Source organism: Xyrauchen texanus, chromosome 47 (assembly GCF_025860055.1).
Source record: "Xyrauchen texanus isolate HMW12.3.18 chromosome 47, RBS_HiC_50CHRs, whole genome shotgun sequence".
NCBI classification, from domain to species: domain Eukaryota; kingdom Metazoa; phylum Chordata; class Actinopteri; order Cypriniformes; family Catostomidae; genus Xyrauchen; species Xyrauchen texanus.
The window spans coordinates 17,479,892-17,501,876 of record NC_068322.1 but is presented as its reverse complement, the minus strand read 5'-3'; the positions used below and the strand labels follow the sequence as shown (position 1 = coordinate 17,501,876).

The 21,985-nt window shown below is 37.7% G+C and overlaps 1 protein-coding gene across 2 annotated transcripts in view; it reads right to left on the bottom strand.

Annotated features, from left to right (window-relative positions):
* LOC127639027 (synaptotagmin-1-like) overlaps positions 1 to 21,985 on the bottom strand; it is a 287,031-nt gene that overhangs the window by 184,016 nt on the left and 81,030 nt on the right. For both annotated transcript variants that reach the window (XM_052120840.1, XM_052120842.1), the window contains exon 2: positions 756 to 811. The gene's annotated coding sequence lies outside the window, so the exon portion shown is untranslated. The remainder of the gene's footprint in view (positions 1 to 755; positions 812 to 21,985) is intronic.

The window sequence follows — 21,985 nt, the reverse complement described above, 5'->3', positions numbered from 1 at the left end:
CAAACATGCTTTTGTGTGCGTCATTCCATTGCAATAAAACAACTTTATTCCCACATCTGTCTCCCGACAAAAAAAACGATTAACCGTTTGTGAAACCTTGGGGTTAACGGAATGTTAAAAATGGTAACTATGCACATCCCTAGTTGTTAGTGACATAGTGAAAAACATGCAGCATATATCTGATTTAAACTGGGATTCTAACAAATTAGCACTGGGATGAGTGACTGATGTGAGATTGAGAGCGTGCACAATTGCTCTAACTGTCTTTATCGCTCCACACAAGGTCTGTCACAACTGTCCAAACACAAATACAAGATGAGATCTGCTGTGTCCGATCAATCGCTGCATCCATGTTTTCTCAGTAAACAGATTCTCAGTATATCCATTCAATTCTAAAAAAATATACAACTACTACTGTAAAAATCAGAGAAATCACAGTGGATTGTAGCCAGGAATAATGTCTTTTTTTTTTTTTTACAGAGTAGAGAAGTGAGAGAGAGAGAGAGATATGCCATGGGACCAACAATTCACATTCTGGTTCACGATAGATGCACAACATTTATCAATTGTGAAATATGGCAGAACCATATTTATAGCTCTAAGATAGCTTTATCTGAGAATCCTGAAAAAACTTGGTTCGTGAAAGAAATATATCTACAATACAATTGCACTGTGTATCTTCAGTGTTGTACTGTGACATACAAACAATACTCTCCTAGCGCTGATAAGATTCTAGACAACAAAGAGTGCAGTACCTTCAGAATCCACAGCAGTCTCTTCCTTTTCTTTTCCGGTTCTTCTTTTGTGCTCACTGGAAGGAAAGGAGAAAAGATCACATTAGCACAACACTGGCACAGGCCATCTATAGTGAAGGCCATCTCTAACACACATTATCATCTGAGCATCAGGGCAGGCCACAAACTCTTGAGGGTGTGCAGCGATGGAACCGTTGGATAATGCCATCTGCTTTGAAATGCATATAAACAAGCACATGGCCAGGTTGCATAGTAGGCCTGGGCCCATCTATTCAATAGGAAAAAAACAGCTGTAAGCAAGCATGTTTAGAGATGTATTTAAGCAATATCAAACATGCAAGTATGCTGTTGTACTATAAATCAGCATGGGTGTGATATATGGCCATATACAGTCATCATAATATTCAGTAAAACAGCAAAAGTGTGAGTGTGATTTTGCTTTTATACAATAGTTTTATAAACAAAAAGTTCTAATTATTTTAGGCACAATATGGTAATTTTTTTCATTTACACAATATAGCCTAATTTTGTTCCGCTAATGGAAAAGCGCCAAAGCAGGATCGACTTGCAGGAAAACAGCACATTATTTATTATTTATTTCATGTCACATCTCTTTGATTTTCAACTAACCCAGTATTAAGTAAAAGAAGGCAGTTTTGGACTCAGTACATTGGGGTTAGGTTTAGGGATTGGGTTGAGACTCTATTAATGTAATTACTACTCAAATGTTTCAAAACAATGTACCTCCTGATACAGATGTCCTGCCAGATCAGTCTGTGCAGTGATACTATATAAGCAATCTTGGAACCCCACTTGTCCAATCAGATTAGAGACCAGGTGAATTCAGTTAAAATGTGTCACTTCTTGTAAGTCATCTCAATCTAGTTCCAGTTTACTAAATTGAATCTATATTTCTTTATATTACAGAGTCAATGAACCATGAATCAGTACTAGTGTACACAAGGATCCTAGACTAGCATAAGACAGAGCATAATTCCCAATAGGGCTGGGGATCATGTACTTTATCTGAATATTCAATTAAAGATGTTTTGAATAACAGTTTCAATGTGGCCTGAAGGCACATCTGTACGGTGTGCCAGTATGATGTTCATTAATTAGCACAGCTCTTAATAAAACACATTGTTCATTGAAGACATGTATTACAGTGTCTGAATGTCCACATGAAGACCTGTGCTATGAAAGTCAACTTAAATTAAATATGAGAGAGAAGTAGGTTTGAGCTCTGGAGAGACAATGGGAAATTAGTATTATTTTAATTAGAAATTGCATGATCCTGTGTTCCAAAATTCATTTTATCCTCTTGATGACAACCTAACCTAACTTCAACCACCCTAAAATTGACCTTGGATATAGCCATTAACCTTATATTGAATGTTTTTTTTATATATATATATATTTACAGTGTGTTCTACTGCTGTTCCATTGAACTTTTCCTAAAGATTTAAATACAGAAGAAAAAACAAAACAAAAACTTAAGAATTATATGATATTGGCCTTTGGGTTAACCGATCCTTATCTAACTCAAACAAATATTTAAAAAGACATAAAATGTGGAAGAATGGGCATAGTATTGTACAATAATTGCTAAATTGACAGTGCATGGTCTCAGTGATTTCAGGATATTTGTGTATTAAACCACAGGATTCTCCCTCTATCTTTTACACACACACACACACACACACACACACACACACACACACACACACACACACACACACACACACACACACACACACACACACTCTGATGATAAAAAAAATGTTATTAGCCCCAGTTGCAGCACTCCCCACTCTTCATTATTTTACTTACACAAAACATTTTGAGACTCAAGTGATAAACGCACAGACACTAATTCTAGACAATTTACTCCCATTAGTACGATTTATCATACACTGCAGACCACCTAGTGGAGTATTCAATTAATAAAGAAGAGTTGTGCATATGCCAAGTCTATCAATGCTCATCTTGATCAGACACAATCTCCATCTCAGAATCTCTTTTGTAATGTGTGTAAAATAAAGACTGTAGAGAAGCGTACACTTTCAGTTTGAGGGTTACCCACAAAAACTGTGCCACTGCTATTGTGACAAACGGTTAACTGTGTGTTTGATGTAGTGGCATTGTAAAGAGGTAAAATGTGCATTTGTTTTTACATGTGTAGTGTATGCAGTATGTATAAAACATTTATACTGTATATTACTGTCTCTAAATAGTGTTATAAAGTAGCATATATTGTGTGAGTTGAGTCTCACTTCTAACACTGGCACAAAATTATCCAAAAATGTTGTTAATTTGTAATTTGTGACCAGTCAATGACATTTAGTCAATGCAGTCGAGGAAAACTCAGAATCTTTCGAAAGTACAAATTAACTATATAACCAGAGGCCTAATGTTGAAATTAATCAAATGCAATAAGACTTATCTGCACCTAGAGATATACAGTATATATGCATAAATATAGCTAAATATATAATACCTGACTCATAATAATAAAGAAAGAAATTCATATGTGTTTGGAGCATTTTGGGGTAAATTATTAGTTTAAGTCTGAATCAGATTCCCAAGCATAATCGTAGAAGTGCGCTCTGCATATGTGTTTGAAATAAATTATTTTAATAATATCTTCTAACTTCTTTTCATATTGAGTAAGCATGTGTAAAATGTAATCATTTTGGCGTAAGTGATGATTTGTTACCGAAAGAAACAACCTCATCATGATGAAGTGTCTAAATTGCTTTAGAGAGCTCTGACAATACCACATTTTCTGTGTCAAAGACCTTCTGGGATCCATTTTTACTTTGACATTTCATATTCACCGCCCCTTGCTGATACGCCGCGTGATCCGTTCTCATGACTCAACATCAAATTTGCTTGACAAAGGACAAAAGCCACAGCTTTCAAAGCTCATCCTGCATGATGGAGGCAGCTAGAGTAAGTAAAGGCTAATGACTACACCATGACATTTTACATTGGCTGGAATTCCTGCTGGTATTACCCAAACCATAGTGTATCAGCTAAGAAACAAAAAACCAAATGACAGCCATATTGAGGTTCAGATTGGACAAACAAATAATCCAGTTATTATCTGAGAGAAAGCTTTTTTGTTTGTTTGTTTGATTGTGTGTTTTTCTTTTTAAATGTATAGGAAATCAGTGTGCTAAGGTGACCTACAGCTCATTAGGGAGCATTAAAAAACACATTGGACAGATGGGAGGCCACCTGTTAAAAGCAGTTTCAAATGGCCATGATTGTATCCTGCATTACTGTCATTCCAACACATCATTTACATACAATGATACAAATTATAATAAATAAATAAATACAGTTTAGATTAGTTTGGGGGTGTTATCTGTTGCAAAAAGCAAACAAAGACTTTTTGATCTCAAATCTAATCTTATGATCTTATGATACATTTGGCTGCAACAGTAGGTTACATGAATTGACATTGTAGCTTTGTTTGTAGATACAAATGGTCCACAATGAAGCAGAAATCATATATGTAGCCAAGTGATGAAATTTCATGTAATTTAACTCATCATAAATCAGATGTGGCCCTTTTAAGATACCGGAGTTTGTGACACCAGCTTTCTGGCACTCTGTCTTGTTAGATAAGTCAAAACAAGAAGAGCAAGAGAGGCTACAATTTTGTTCATCATTTAAATAATTATTTGTGTAAATACAATATTTCACCAAAAAATGCTTATGAATTGCATGAAATATGTGTTCAGAAGAGTTGTATGTTAAAATTGAGTGTTTGTTATGAATTATTTTTGAAGGATGCATATGGATTGCATGTATGGATTTTGAACACAATTTTGCATACATGTGAGGACTGGTTATGTCAATTTAGTATTAATCATATCTTATTTAATGATTATATTAATATTTTATGTGATAACGTGTAATGAGATTTCTAGTGTTTTAAACTGTAATAAGTGTCCTAAAAGCCTGGTTAAAAATAAGTAAATAATGTGAGTGATTTAAGCATGTGTTAAATGCATATAATGCTTTGAGTGATTGAAGCATGTATTAATTATGTGTTGAGGCTTGTGGGTAGGCTAAAGCCCTATTTGTGTTTTCTTTTTACATTAGCCTCTACCGTATTTCATTTTTTGTATTTTCCTTATTTATTTTTTAAATACAATATGGAACCATCAACAATAATAAACAAAAACAGCCATCAAAATAAAACCCCAAAATATATTTTTGTATCTTTTTTGTACCCCACTGGATATATATATATATATATATATATATATATATATATATATATATATATATATATATATATATATATACTGTATATACTGTATATGCAAGCATTTTAGACAGGTCCAGAGAATACAACTACATAATCAAACAAGAAAAAAATGTACAGAGCAAAGCTGTGCATGATTCTGATTACCTAATGCTTCCATCTAAACACAGAATATTGTTCATGCATAATCCAAAATCTCTTTTCGTCTTTGCCTTGAAGCAACTACTCCATATTTTCCAGCAGCAATTTCTGCGCAGTTCTATGGCAGACACGCTGGTTTGGGTGGTCTGGGGGAAATTTATGAGGTAAAACATTGTTCATCAAAAGTCAGAAGAGCAGTGCTACATGGTTCTTCTCCAAAACTTCTGCTTTAAGAAACTATTTTGTAAGATGTTTTATTCCAAAGTCCAGTATAAAAGTACATCACCTTCTCTGAAATTATCTTTGAAAGGAACACATGGTGACCTGATATACATGGTGACCTGATATACAGGCCCGAAATTACAAAAACTTTTCCATTAAAAGTTTAAAAGTTTCCATTCACTATTATAAAAAAAAAAATACCAGAAACCTCTGTGAGTGGTTACATTTTGTCAAATAAGGTGACATAAAAGGGCATAATATTGAGTCTTGCAAAGGTTTGAGATGAAGGTTAATGGAGTTATTGGGCTTGTTTTTTTTTTAAGGCCAGCATGTCTTTTCCTCCAACAAGAGAGGTCTTCAGTAAAAGGCCAGAGAGCTAATTGCAGGTTTAGATAGGCCATGTACCTGCAACACTGACAACACAGGGCAGCTATTGAGGTTGTGTAATTGGCTCCTTTTGGAGAAAGGAGTAGTCCAGAGGAAACATGAAAAAGGGAAGAATGGGGATATCATTGGTTATCAAAAAAAGTAACATCCTTATACCGATAAAACAAGCTAACTTGAAAGCTCCTAAAAGTGTGAAGTTGTACGTTTACTTAAAGCTGAAATGTGTAATATCTGTGCCTGTATCGTCACCAAACTAAACTGCAATTACTGTTCTCAAAAAGATTTCTAGAAAATTACACCAGTCTTCCATTGGTTGTACAAATAGATAATCCCACTCCTAACTCGTACCAATGGTCAAGCCAGTGTTGCTGTCTCAGGCAGGGGTGCATTTCCCGTATAACGGCATAACTCACTGCATAACCACCATAGTGCCATGCATCGTTGGAGAAATTAACTAGCTAGTAACGACTGTTTCACGAAACCCTAATAACTGTCACATATTCATCATTTGAACCAAATTATCTCAACAACAATAAGCAGTCGTTAATGAAATTACTTAATGGTTGAAGTAATAACTTACGCAAATATTACATTATTTAATAATAAGATTTTTCATTTACACGTTTTCCAGAAAGCCGGTTAATGCGAGAAAGCTGATGAAGTCAGGGAAGCTGCATACACTCTGTAAAGCGACATATACATATGCTGCAAAAGTGGGGTTCCCTTACGACTCAGTTCACTTGACATTGCATATTAACGCATATGGGAGAGCCTTCATACACAACTTATATGAAACCTCTCTATAATAACGGCAATATTTTAATATTGGGTATGGTGTTTGAGGGGGCCTGTTTTGGCGCGAAACTGACCGCTATAAAAACAGGTGCACAGACACCATTTCCTCAGAATTATTTCCTTCAAGACAGCGATCATCTCTTGTCTCGAAGCCCTCTACCTTTAGCCGTCGACACACACAAGCCAGCGGACGGAATCTTCAAGGTAGCGAGAAGACTCTCCACTCCCCTGCAGTGTGCTGGCGAACATCTTTTTGCCTTGCCGCTTGCCGCTTCGCTGGTGAACAGACCGCAGCATCCTGATACGCTGCAGCGTGTCGGCAGGTGTTGAGTATCCTTTTAAAAATTTAAATTTGTGTGATATATAAATTATATGAATATATATACTATATATATATATATATATATATATATATACATTTATATATATCTAAAAGAGTCTCATACGTGTTCTCATCTTTTTTAAGATGTTGTTCCATAAGTGTTCATTGTTCACATGGCCGCACCCATGCACAGTCAGCTCACATGGAGACAGACTGTCCTCACTGTGAGGATATGAGTCTCAAGTCCCTTCACTCGTGAATCGCCCTCGTTCTGAGGAACGAGTCAGCCTCTTGCGCCCACCCACCCGCCTCTTCTGTGATACCCGAGGGTTCACACGAGGAGGCACAGCAGGGGAAGAGAGGTCGAGCAGGATGAATTTCAGGTGGATTTTGTGCCGGCACACGCCCCACGAGCCCCTCAATCTCCCCGAAGTGCAGTTTTCCCAGTACGCTATGTGCGAAATGAGCATATATGGTGGATCTTATGCCCGGGATGATGACGATGTCATGTCTCTCGCCACATCAGGCAAATAGTCAATGGATGATGTTACCGCCTGACGAGGGCGAGGACCATGTACGCACCACTGACAGCGAGATGCTACGCGTCCTTACAAGGGCGGTTGAAGAACTCAACCTCGAGTTGTCTCCCCCAGAGGAACCTGGGCAGTCTCGTCTTGATGAGTGGTTCTTGCAGTCCGGACGCCGTCAAGTGACCGTGTCCCGCAGATCTGCCCCGTTTTTTCCTAAGTACTTAGGAAGGCCTTCTCAGCGCAAACGCGCAGTGACGCCGTTCTCACAAATGTGGAGCATGGTGAAAAGAACGGCTATACCCAACTACCCACCATGGAGGAGGCGGTAATGGCATATCTCTGGGCCGGTTACATTCCCGACTTGGGACATAACTTTAGTCCTAAAAGCCCTCGCAGGGCCCCCCTTTGACCCTTTGGACTCTGTTGATTTGCACATGCTCTCCATTAAGACCGCACTACTTCTGGCTCTGGCCTCAGTAAAACAGGTAGGAGACCTGCATGCACTATCAGTCGACAATTCATGTCTGGAGTTTGGCCCCGGTCTTTCAAGAGCCCCTGTCAAACCAGGAAAAGGCTATGTACCCAAGGTTCTGACCACATCCTTCAAAGCATAGGTGGTTTACCTTCAGGCCTTCTTCACTCCTCAATTTAATTCAGATGAGGAACAATTATTGAATTTGTTATATATAACTACGCCGCCATCTTTCCTCTCGAGGAAGTTATGTCGTGTAGTGCGGCGTGATTGGATAAGTCATAAGGGCACGTCTCGGTTATGTACATAACCTCGGTTCCCTGAGACGAAGGGAACGAGACATTGCGAATGCTAGCCGCACTACAAGACTCAGAGTTATTGAGGCATGAGCGATGCACTACTTGTTCTCAGTCAGAAATTCTGAGGAAATGGTGTCTGTGCACCTGTTTTTATAGGTCAGTTTCACACCAAAACAGGCAGGGCTCAAACACCATAGCCAATATTAAAATATTGGCGTTATTATAGAGAGGTTTCAGATGTAGAGATCGGGTATGAAGGCACTCCCATATGCGTTAAAATACAATGACTCGTTCCCTTCATCTCAGGGAACCGAGGTTACATACGTAACCAAGACATTTCCCTCTACATCAAACTTTGTGTTCCCCCAACACACTTGAGCATAAACTCAAATGCGTACTCTTCAAAAACAGATAAACAGCACTTATGCGTTAACATAAACACATAGAAGTTGTGTTCTCCTAATAAACTGCTTTCTCTTAACAGCCTTTAATGTTTCAAACCACCAAGTGAAAGTAAACGTTGTCAAAGTCTTGACAAAATAAAAGATATATATATTTTCTAACCACAGGTGGAGAGCCGTAGTTGATGCAACACCTTTCCAGTCATGTCTCAAGGGAAGGTTCACATGCTGGAGCCGATGCAAAAATGTCTGTTAGGAGATGAGTCAGCATAATTAATTGGTCTTAGATGTTTGCAAGTGTCCAGCAGGAAGCTATGAATACTTCATGGCTTTCTTGCTAAAGGGCATTTAACATGATTTGAGTCCACTTTACCTTCCAGATATAAATTCCAAACCAAGCAATGCATGGGGGGTAGGAAATATGTGGTCTGACAATAAGCACAGTTCTCTAAATGTCAAGTATTTGGGTATGGTTCATTAACAAAATAGTGTTCAAACACAGAGGGAATTACTCTGAGTGCATTTCCTGGAACTAGTTTAGAGAACAATAGGACCAAACTAGGTCTAAATTTTAGGGTGCTTAGAGAAATTGAAATTTAATCACAATGTCTGAGTGTGTGATGTTGGGTATGGCTTAGAATCAATTTGGCACTGGATGTTTTGTGTTGTTTGCACTGCCAAACTTCACATTATGAAATCTAAAATACAACAGAGCTCTGATTTAGGTTTGCTGATTTAATGTTGTTTTGATCATTTTGTAAAACTTCATATTCGTATTATAATGGTTTATTCATGGTTTATTAATGGAAGAAGCGAAATGGTTTAGCTCCATCAAAATGACCACTCATCAAGCTCCAAATGGGAGTAAAACAATCACTTTGGCCAGTAAATAATATATGGCAAAATGTTATTGACAGGTCACTGGTAACTTTTTTGAAATTGTAACATAGCAATATTAAACGTAGTTTGTTTAATTGTCACAATCATGGAAAGAACTGTATTCAGCCCCCCTTTGTATTTTCAAGCACCTGTATTCAGAATACAGTTACTTTATACAATTTAGGTAGAATAATTTTACAACACTTCTCTCATAATGACCAGTGAACAGTGCTGATGCGTGCTGATGCGTGCTGATGCGCTGATGCGCATCTTCTCGCTTTCTCTTCCGCAGATCAATAGCAGTGTGTGACTGCAGTGTTGCCAGGGTTTCATGCCAAATTGGGCTCATTTGAAAACAATCGCAGGTTGTGTTTTTGGGACATTTTAAAAATGGGTTGCGGTCACCAAAAGGTCTGATGGTAGGAACTAAAGAAAGGAAAAGCAACATCTTATTCATGCATAATGACCTCCGGATTGAATATCTGGCAACCGCACCGGCACATCTTAACAATCAGCATGCTGTTAACTGTGCAGCAGTATCAATACAGTCAACAACGTAATTTCCACAAATATAACATTTGCGCGCATTGTTTACCGTGATTGTTGCTATGTAAATACATTTATATAGCTACAGATGCGGCTTCAGTGTAAAGATGGAGTAAAGACGGACGGCTCACGATAAGCATTTGGTGAGTCACACCCACATCAGAAACTTGCGGAACTGTTGAGAAATAGCAGTTATTAATGAAAATAATAGGCTTCTATGGGTAAAAAATTAATATAGAAAAAGTAGGCCTACTGCAAAGACTGAAAGAAGGAAAACGGCAAAATATGTAAATAAATATTGTAAAATGTGTGGCTTATAGACGTATAGGGCTATTTCTGTGTGACACATATTGTTACATTCAGGCATATTAATATTATTTCTCAATTAAAAAAAACATCTCATACGAAGTGATTCACAAAAAATATAAAACAATTATTAACAATATAATAACTAAACAAAAACAAAACAAAGGATGAGTAAAATAATCAAAAGCACCCAAAATAAAAGTGTTGGTAATAAAAGAGTTAGAAAACAAAATAAATATATCGGCCTAAATATGGAAATATGCAAGCAAGCCTAGTTGAAAATTATTTATATACATTGTTGTCACATGACCTCACCACTTTATGACATCCAGTTATCATCTCAAAAATAAATATGGTTTATTTGCATTTCTTATTGTGTCAAATGTATTATTCTCTGTCAGTCCAATCAAACAATGGGTTAAGAAAAAGATCAAAATTTGGTTAAAATATTACAATATTGCAGTTGACCACAAACTGCCTTCTGTTTGTCTTCTTCCTTCCATAAAGAAAAAAACAACTCCACATCTAATTTAAAGAAACAGGCTACTCAGATTCACATAGATTAGTTAAGTGGTGGTGTAGCACTTCAGATTAGATAATAATGACATATCACACTTAATTCCTCCAATTGTGCCTTTGCCTTTATAAATATGAATTCTAAAAGTATTTTTATATTCTGAATACATTACTTTTTAATTGATGTACTCAGAGTACTTTACTGAATACATTTAAGAGAGAGTATTCAGTATTCAGCTCAGAATACTTTCCCAATGTAATCCGCCCAACCATGGTAGAAACTAATTGCACCCATGTGCAGATAATGTCAGATACTATTTGCCAGAGGTGTGGACTTGAGTCGCGTGACTTGGACTTGACTCGGACTCGAGTCACTAATTTGATGACTCGCGACTCGACTCGACAGAATCAAAAAAGACTTGCGACTCGACTTAGACTTTGACAGCAATGACTTGCAACTTGACTTGGACTTCACCCGTCTGACTTGGAAATACTTATACTTTTTAAAACCAAAGATAAGAGTTGTATAATTAAAAATGTGCAGTAAATCAACAATTAATTTCCCAAATAAACGATTAATTTGATTTACAAATCTGCATGTCAACGCTCCTTATTCAGCCAATCACCAATCAGCTTCCACGAAAGCTGGACCAAGTTTGAAGACCACGGCGCGCATTTAAGGACAAGGACACAGCAAAAAATGATTCCAAAGGTGATATAATTGGGATATATTGAATACAGCGTTAAAGGCAACAGAAGGATTGCAACATGTAGAACCTGTGGTTCCAAAATTACAGACACCTCGTACGTAAAATTTTGTGAGGCATCTGAAAATCCACAGACAGGTAAGTTGTTAACTAATTTACGTCAGCTATGGTTCAGTAACATACATGTCTATGGCAGCACATGGCAGATTTACAGGCTAACAAAGTCTGCATATCGAACCGCAAACTATTGTTTTACTGCGGTCAGTAGCGTTTAACGTGTTATAGCAATTGGTGTAATGGACTAAATCTACCCATTGTTTTATCACGCTGTTGTATGACCTCGATAAAGGAACTGCATGACCACACACATGTTGGTGCTTTTTGAGCATAACTGGTTAGAACGTGCATGTAAACACATTTATTCATTTGCGGGAGCGCTGGTCCTCTGTCATGCGTTTAGCTATATTTATTTAATTATATTGGTTATGGTTCTTTAAAAATCACAAAACCGATCATTTAATCTGTTCGCAGCCCTTTACAGTATATAACTCATATATGCAACTTAAATGTCTGCAATTAGCCACTGCCTGGTAATATTTCAGATTTCATTCACCAGTTCAGCACGTTCAGCGTCCTTTCATGTGGAGGCGCAAACCTGCATAAATAATAAATGAATAAATGTAATAATAAAAAAATAAACAAAGGAATAAATGTCTTGATAAAACAAATATAATTAGTTTTTAATTAAATTTATTCCTGAATTTATTATTGTATGACTTTATTCCTTTTATTATTTTCTATATTAATTTTTAACTTTATTTTTATTCTTTTTAGCTTTTATTTATTTATTCATTTATTTTGCATATTTTTTTATTTGTGTGAATTTATTTTTTATATTTATTTATTCCCACATATATTTATTTCCATATTTTATATATTCCCATATGTATTTATACATGTATTTATTTTTACTTTACAGTGTGCAACATGGAAATGAGGGAGGCGGTCCTTGCGGAGCTCCAGTGCATCATTGGTTGAGAGCTCAATAGTACTTATTGGAAGCAGATGGACGTCCCACATTAGCACACTTTAACTCACACAGATTTTGAATATGCAGGGAAAAGTTTTGCAGAGAGTTTAACAATCCAGGATGTGCAAAGACATTCATACCGGACACAGCTCTCCTAAACCATCAATAAGCACCTCTACTCTAAATGAAAAATAGTTATTTGATGCGTGATTATCGACTTCATTCGCATGTCGTGCAACTCTAGCTATAGATTTTTTTTTTTTTTTATTGCAGATGTATACATAAACGATCAGGGAAATGAAGCATGTTGTCTCTTTTACAATGAACAATCATAACAACAGAAAACAATATTATGGATTTGCAGACATCAAAATATGAAGTTATATACATAGAAAAAAATCATATCATTTATGAAACTTGCTTATTTTGTGGATTTGTTGAAGAAACAGCTCCCCATTTATTTTGTGATTGTATAACCAATAAATCTTGGATTGACTTAAGCTCTTATGTTTTTACAATAAGCCAATGGTAAGCAGGACCCGCCCACATCATTATCATACAAGAGACAGAAATGTAAGAATAAATACAAAAATAAATAAATGTGGGAATATTTAAATATAGAAATAAATACATGTGGGAATAAATAAATATAAATATAAATGAATGCATAAATAAATAATAAAAAAAACTAAAACAAATGAAAGAATAAAAAATGTTTTAAAGAATAAAAATAAAAAGAGAAAATAACAAATAAAGGAAAAAAAGTCATACAAAAATAAATTCAGGAATAACTTTCATTAAAAACTAATTATATTTGTTTTATCAAGACATTTATTCCTTTATTTATTTTCTTATTATTACATTTATTTATTTATGTATTTATTTATTATTTTTGCATGTTTTGTCCTCCATACTTTCACTGCATGTTTAGAGTAAAAGTTTGGTTTGCCTTAATGTGTGTCCAAAGATAAGATCCATGTATCATCTTTATTACCCTCTTTGGTCTTTACAGGTTGATATCGATAAAAAAAAAGAAGATAAAATTAGATTATAAATTAGAAACTTCTAGATAAAATTAGTATACATTTACTATAGTAATTAATACTCTGTTACTAATTTGCGCAAAGCGCACTAATGACTTGTCGACTTGAAGCTAAATGTTGAGGACTTGTAAATTGACTTGGACTTGACTTGGGACTTGCCTGCCTTGACTTGGGACTTGATCGAGACTTTAATGCAATGACTTGAGACTTACTTGTGACTTGGAAAACAATGACTTTGTCCCACCTCTGCTATTTGCACCCATATTTTAATACTAACATATAGTATATGGGCATCACTGCATTAAGTTTATTGTTTATTTAGAGTCCCAAAGACACACTACATTAACCCCTACCCCTAAATCTAACTTTATCTTAAAGAAATAACCTTAGTTTTAATGCAGTAACCAGTTTCACCATGGTATTTTGTTGTAAATTTACAGTAACCACAAAATACCATGGTTACTATATTAACAACACATTCCTGTAGTAACACCATGGTTAATTGCATTAAACTGTGGTTTCTGGCAAAAAAAAACATGGTTACTACAATATTACTACAGTAATACAGAGACGCAATCTACACACAAGCGATACCGAGCCGCATGAACAAGTACGATCGAAACACCCCACCTCCGGATCAAACCCTTCTCTGCACTCCCCTACATTGACCAAATCACTGCAGTTAAATCAACATTTATAATTAATGTTTAATCTATTTATTTAAGTATTATTAAATGAAATATTAAGTGTGTAAACAAATAGGAAAAAGAGTGAAATACTGTCGCTGGCAATGACAAGGACAATGATAAAGTGCAATGATCCCAAGTGCAGTTTATTTACAAAGTGCTATACAAAAAAAAACATAAATCCAATGTGAAAACAAAACAAATATAAACAACTAGACTTGACTTAACACGAAAGAACAAGGACACAATGTTACACCAAACAACAATGCATTCGAAATACTCGATAATGGACAATGGCAAACATGAGGGCTAAAAACTTGGACTTGGGAGATCACAAGACAGTGATAACCAATGACAAGACAGAAGTGATAATAAGATAACTAGACTGCTAACAAACCAATGAAACAATGAACCAATGAAGACAACACAAGAACATGGGAACACATGACACGATCACATGACAAGGAAACAGGATCGAACATGGTATGGAACTAATTTATCAAGTAAAAGAGGGGCGGAGCCATGGAAGGTGGAGCCATGAGAGGCTAAATGTGTGAAACCATGGAGAACTGGAAACCCGGAGAGTAGCTGAAGACTCTAAGTGCCAGGGTTGACCCAGAGGCAGGGAGGACCAAGGCTGTGCCAGAGGAGAAAGGCAGAGCTGGGAGATCAGAAGACTGAGGTGGAGCCGGTGGGGCTGAGGACCAAGGCAGAGCCACAGGGATAGAGGTCCCCTGTGGAGATGAAGTATCGGAGAGACAAGGCGTAGCTGAGGATCGGAAAGCCAAGGAGGAGCTGGTGGAAGAGGGGCCCCGGTAAAGCCGACAGGCTGAAGGACCGCGATGGAGACGAGAGAACGCAGAGCCGAGGTGATGTTGAGGGATCGACAAGCCAAGCTGGAGTCCAGAGCTCGGAGGGTCTAGGCGGAGTTGGAGGTTCGAAAGTTCTCCATGTCTGGGATTTCTCAGAGGGCGATGATCAAGCCAGTGGCTTGGGGGGAACCGGCTGATCAGGAGAACTCAGGGTGGGCACAAGGGCAGGAACCAATTCCAACTCAAATAGCTCAGAGAGCAATGGCTCTGGAATGGACGAGGCTTGCAACACTGGTTCATTGGCCATGGCAGAAGTGGGCGTTGGCTCGTTGACCATGGCAGGCTTGGGCATTATATCATTGACCATAGGTGAGCCTGAGACGTTGCATGGAGTAGACTGAAGCTTGGCTGTGACATGGCATGGAGCAGTCCCAGGCGTGGCTGTGACTTGGCATGGAGTAGACTGAGGTGTGGCTGTGGCATGGCATGGAGCAGTCTCAGGCATGGCTGTGACTTGGCATGGAGTAGACTGAGGCGTGGCTGTGATATGGCATGGAGCAGTCTCAGGCATGGCTGTGACTTGGCATGGAGTAGACTGAGGCGTGGCTGTGATATGGCATGGAGCAGACTGTGGTATGGCTTTGACATGGCATGGAGCAGACTGAGGCATTGCTGTGACATGGCAAGGAGCAGACTCAGGAGTGGCTGTGACATGACATGGAGCAGGCTCAGGCGTGGCTGTGACATGGCATGGAGCAGAATGAGGCGTGGCTGTGGCATGGCATGGAGCACACTGAGGATCCAGGGCAGAAGGTGGCACAAGCTCAGCGATGATAACATGGAACTCTGACTTGGCTGGCCATGACGTGGAACTCTGGCTTAGTGGCCAGGCCATGACGTGGAACTCTGGCCTAGTGGCCAGGCCATGACGTGGAACTCTGGCCTGGCGGCCAGGCCATGACGTGGAACTATGGCTTGGCAGCCATGACGTCCACCTCTCCCACAGTGAACAATGAACCACATATCAGTAGGGCAAGGTTGATATGCTGAGCCAGGCTGTGGGTACTGTGACTGCCTGGCATCAGGGAAGAGCTTGGCTCATTCAGTCCAAAGCGAAAACAGTCCTTGAGGGCAATCTCATTAAAATCAACCCTGCTGGCCAGAGCACAACATTTCTCCACATATTCCTCAATGGAAATGTTTTCTTAGCAAAGGCAAATATGTTGAACTGCTGGGTTCATCTTGTTCATCGAGTATTCTGTAACGAGGCTGGCAACAGGTAGACGAAGAGACAATGACGATGAAGTGCGATGACCAAAGTGCAGTCTATTTACAATGTGCTATCCAAAAAATTTTAATCCAATGTGAAAACAAAACAGACATAAATGACTTGACAGAACAATGTCACGATGTTTCACCAAACAAAGATACATTCACAATAATTGACAAAATACTTGGACTTGGGAGAACACATAACAGTGATAACCAATGACAAGACAGAACTGATAACAATATAACTAGACTTCTAACAACCCAATGAAACAATGAACCAATGAAGACAAGACACAAGAACATGGTAAACACATGACAAGATCACATGACAAGGAAAAAGGAACAAACATGGCATGGAACAAATTTATCTAAGTAAAAGGCATGAACAAAAACACATACCTGACTCAAGGTTACTAGGACAACACTACACATTCACACCATCTTTACACCCCACGTCATGTTGTCTTGTTTGTCATATATTTCTGTGGTTTCACAAGGCTATTGCGGTACAAATAGCTGCACTGTTTGGCAAAAGTTATTTATTTGCAAATACTCCGTTTTTGGAATGACAACTAATTTGAATTTAAATCAGGAAGGCAGCAAACTTTCGTGGATGTCATTGATTCCAGAAATGATCTACAAATTATATATACTACAGTATCTACACACACACACACACACACACACACACACACACACACACACACACACACACACACACACACAGTATATAAAGTACATACAGTATATACACCACAGTTAATTCCGGACCTCGAATCTGATTGGATGAGAGACGTTCCATGAGCACTGATGGTGTGACAGCATCAGCACTCAGATGCTTCACTGTGTTTATCACTCCTCTTGTGTTCGTGCTGTTCTAAACTAAAGTGTAAGCATAGTGCCTATGTGTTATGAGTTACTGTCTTTATTTTTGAAATTACATATGTTAGCCAGCAGGTGGTGGCAAAAGATAATTTTTGTGTGTAATATGAGCCAGTTGGTGACATAAAGTGAATCAGTTAGTCATTGTTTACATAGAACAGCGCTCTGTGAGTTTCCACATTGGATACATACTGTTTCCAATGTGGTACTGTTTCCAATGTATATATATATATATATATATATATATATATATATATTAATGGAAACTATCTGTTCCTAAGACAGGGAACACAAAGTAACATAAACTTTCCCAAAATCTCCATTAAACGTTGTAATTTACCCTAGCTGCAGTGCAAATAATGACGTTTTTAGAATTCAAAGTCAAAAAGCAAACTGTTCATTGAGAAACGTATATGCAGGATATACTGAGCAATTGATGTGACTGCACAGCTTTTGCACAAAGCTTAATTAAATTCCCAAAGGCACTAAGTTTTCACAGAAAAGACACAGATTTGGAGAGTGAACACAAGATATGGCAATGTAATTGCAGTCCCACTGGTCAGTAGCTCCCAACTGGTTGCCTAGGCCAAAAGCTACAACACAGTCTGGGCAAAGGTGAAATGTAAATCATTGTAGCAACACAATAGTTTACAAACCCAGAATTGCATTGGCCTCCAAATTGAGTTATTTTAAATACGGTTGAAGCTGTATCATATTATGCATGCAACTCAAAGGGTGCTGTGTCTGCTACCCTGATTGATAGAACTTTCTGGTACAGGCCAACAGAGAGAAGAGCATGAAAGACAGTAATTAGGAGAGTCAACACTGCCTAAATGTAACAAGCTGCAGTTTGAGCTCACACTCAAAAGTCTCCCTGGAAAATGACTAAAAATGAGTCTGGCTTCAACATGATTTTGAAATAAGCATCAAGGGAGCTGGTTGGTTTGTTACAAGGGCCAACACAATCAGGTACTCTCTGAGAAAGAGAGGTGGATTCATGGGTTTTAGACTCATTTATGGCCTGGAGGCATCTTTCATTTTCCACTTCACAGTACATAAGTTGTTCTCCACCTCATCAGCTTCAACTGCTCAAAGACAACAACCTCTGCTGCTTTATAGTGAGAGCTGTGTTTACTTCATAAATCACACACAAGAGAACACTTTCATACCACACTCTGACACAGACTTGTTGAAAAAAGAATAAAAAACAACAACTATTCATCTGCACACTTTATGGCTGTGTAATGGCTTATATAATTGTCTTTTGATGTGGATCAGTTTTGTTTTGGAGCATTAGAAGCTGGCAGATATTTAGCACACCTCATTCAAATTTGAAGATTCTAGTTTTTGTTTTTGTTTTTCTTCATCTGTGAATATAAACACGTTCATAGGAAAAAGAAAATGTAAAAAATGAGATTTCTTTAATATCTTATTTTTTCTTCTCCAAGATAGCAATGATATTTAATGTGAAGTAAATGGAAACTTTTGCTTATTATAAAGTCTCCTACATCTCTGATATTCTGTATAAGAAAAAACAAATGATCAAATGATCAATAGGAAGTCAGGCATTTTTCATTACTGTGAATTTGGCAATAGTAGATCAAATTTCTGCTGCTGAAATCGAGGTGTTCTCAAGCAAATTTTGAGCCACTGCCCCTAGTGGCCAAAGCTGGAAGTGCTGTTGAGTTGAAATTTTGTATTTTTAATTAATACAAAAAAATAAGTTAATGTTGTAAATAACCATCAGTGGAGTAAACATTTAGATTAAGAGCAATAATGCAACATGAGAATCACACTATAAATACAATTACTTTCTGATTTTACATGGGGCCAGAACTTGTGTCTCAGAGTGAACACAATTATGTCGTGGGTTCTGTGGGACCAGAACTTCATGAGGTCAATTTCAGGGTACATGAACATTCAGAAGCCGCATATTGATTACATAACTAACAATATGGTGCAAAACTGCCATCATGGTTATAATTTGCCTTCTTTGCTAATTATCCTTGTTGTTTCTGGACAATATATGTCCATTGTTTAACTTTGTTTAATTAACATTCAGCTTTCAAATTATCCAGTAGTTTCAGTGCTGTGAGTTAATGTAGTCTCTGGGTTTCAGATTATTACCATCAGGTGAACTATATACGTAACCTTTACATACCCCTCTCGAAATGCTATACCCACTTTCATGTTCCTAATTAAATGTCAGTGAGAGATGGTCTTGGCTTTTCTGAAGCTTTTTAAAAATGACCATACCTATGACCATACATTTTCGACAACTACACATAAAATCTGTCAATTAGGGAGTTAATATAGTTAATCCACTAGTGGGGATGGATCAATTCTCCAAAATGTTTCCTAGTTCATTAGAGAAGGCTATTATTTAAAATGAGTAATCACCAAAGTACCAGTGGACTATAACTATTCATGGCTCTCATTAAACCAGAGATCTTAAAACTCTTCAACTAAGATATTTTGTCACATGACCTCATGCACCATCATAATCAAGGCCTCCTTTGAAGAAAGGCTCAGTTAGGGACCCTGATTAATAATCCAAGGATTCTTAAGTGGGTAAACATGGCCTCTCTTTATTAGACTTGAAAAGCCATATTTAACTTAATGTCCAGTGGATATCAACAAGAACATTGTTTCAGTCACGTTTGAGTGGAGATTATGGAATACACATGACATGGCAGCCAGATCGTGATTCTCTAGGATCGCCTCAATGAGCATATGATAACCTTGCAATGCAAGATTACACAACCAGAGATTTAGGGGCCATTTACACGATAACGATTTCAACTAAAAATGAAAAGCTTTTTATGCATTTTGGCTGTTCGTTTACACGACAACATTGTTTTGGGGCCTGAAAATGCAAACTTTTTAAAACGGGTTTCAAAGTGCAAGTTTTTGAAAACAATGTCATCAGTCATCGTCTCCGTGTAAACATACAAAACATGAATTTGTGAAAACGATGACATCGTGTGCATGTGTATTAAATGTTCAGTCTATAGGCGTGCATGTGAGTACTTCAAAACAATGTACTAGGCATTCAAAAATACAATGGCGGACTACAGGACTGTGTTTTTCCTGCTCAAGGTTTTGAGTTTATTGATGCTTTTCCAGCAAAGTAATTGTAGTAATAAAGCAACCTCATCGTTCGTCCAGACAAAATTGCTCGATGCGTTCGCCATCTTCATTGTTTGTATTCACCGTTCTGTGGAAGAATGCTTATGTGCGCAGGCGCGTAGTGTTTCTTTACAAAGTGATGTCGTCAACTACTGGCCTAGCATGCATAATACAGTTTTTTTAGTCGTTTTCGCAGATCCGGGTATATGGGGATCGTTTTGACAACGTTGTCGTCTGTACGCGAAACCTTTTCACAAAAAGCACAGGAAAAACATGTCCATTTTTAGTACATTGTTGCCCTCAAAGGATAGGCATCAATTGATTTTTCAAGATGAAGTCATTTATGACATACGGTAGGCCTGACACATGTCCAGTGGTACAAAAACATAATAGAGCTGAAAGAGTAGAAATGTATAGATGCTAATAGCTAGATAAACTTAGTGGTGTGATGTTTTTTTTTTCCTGGCTTGTTGCCACTTACCTCTTAGAAATCAATAAAGCTCTGACTTGAGCTGAGTGTTCACAAATGACTTATTGGCAGTACACAAAGAAAATGCACTCTAGAGGTGAGTGTTTTGTATTAAGCAGTTTAGACTTTTATTTAGCAACTATGCTAACTTCTGGTAAACTTCAAAAAGTAATCAACTGCATTCCCTTCCTCAGCCAATTCAATACCAGCAAACAGAAACACGAGAGGCATGGACTGGCTAAAAATGTGCGGGTCTCTCCCCGGACTCTTCCATTCTGTTTATAGAGCCTAAGCCTGTCACGGAAATAGGTGTAATTTCTCAGGACATTTATTCCAGTCATATATTTTTGCATTTTAAAAATATCACTTACTGCACCTTTAAAGACTAAAAGATGAAAACCATTCACTTAGAGACATTATATAGGAGTAAATTCTGCAGAAGTATTGCTTCAGAATTTAAAAAAGCCTCAAAATGTAGGATACTATTTACCATACTGTTTAATAACAACATGTTCTATATTGTGATTCAGCTTTAGAACTGACAGTGTATACTGTGACTGGCCATGACAGTAGTATCCATTGCAGTGAGCTCCTAGAGGTCAGTGTTTTGTCTCGGCCCACCCTGGTTCCAGTTATAATGCCTTTTTAATGCATTTGATAACAAATGTGCTGGAACATTTCCTAAAAGATCATCATCAGTGAAAATGCAGTGTGCACATCATGGTTAGTGATGCTACTTCACAGGCTGTGGCTAATTACTCAGACTTCAAAGTGGCGCAGGCTGCGCAGAGACGGAGCCACAGCATGAGATCTGACTGGTCAGAACTCATTTGGTTAAAGAAGGCACGACAAGGGGCTCTGCACCGGAGAGGGTATTGAGATACTCAAAGCTCACAGGTTCTTGGACCAAATTGCTTATATTATCATGTGTCTTATAAAGAAAGCTTTGCTCTAAACTGGTACAAAGATGACAAATGAATCATCCATTGAAAGTCTTATTATGCAGGTACTTAGTGCCCACATCGTAACCCTGCTGAAAAGACCAGCATGAATTTCCATTTCTCTGGCTGTATGTCCCCAGAAACAATATAGGGGGGTTGCGGTG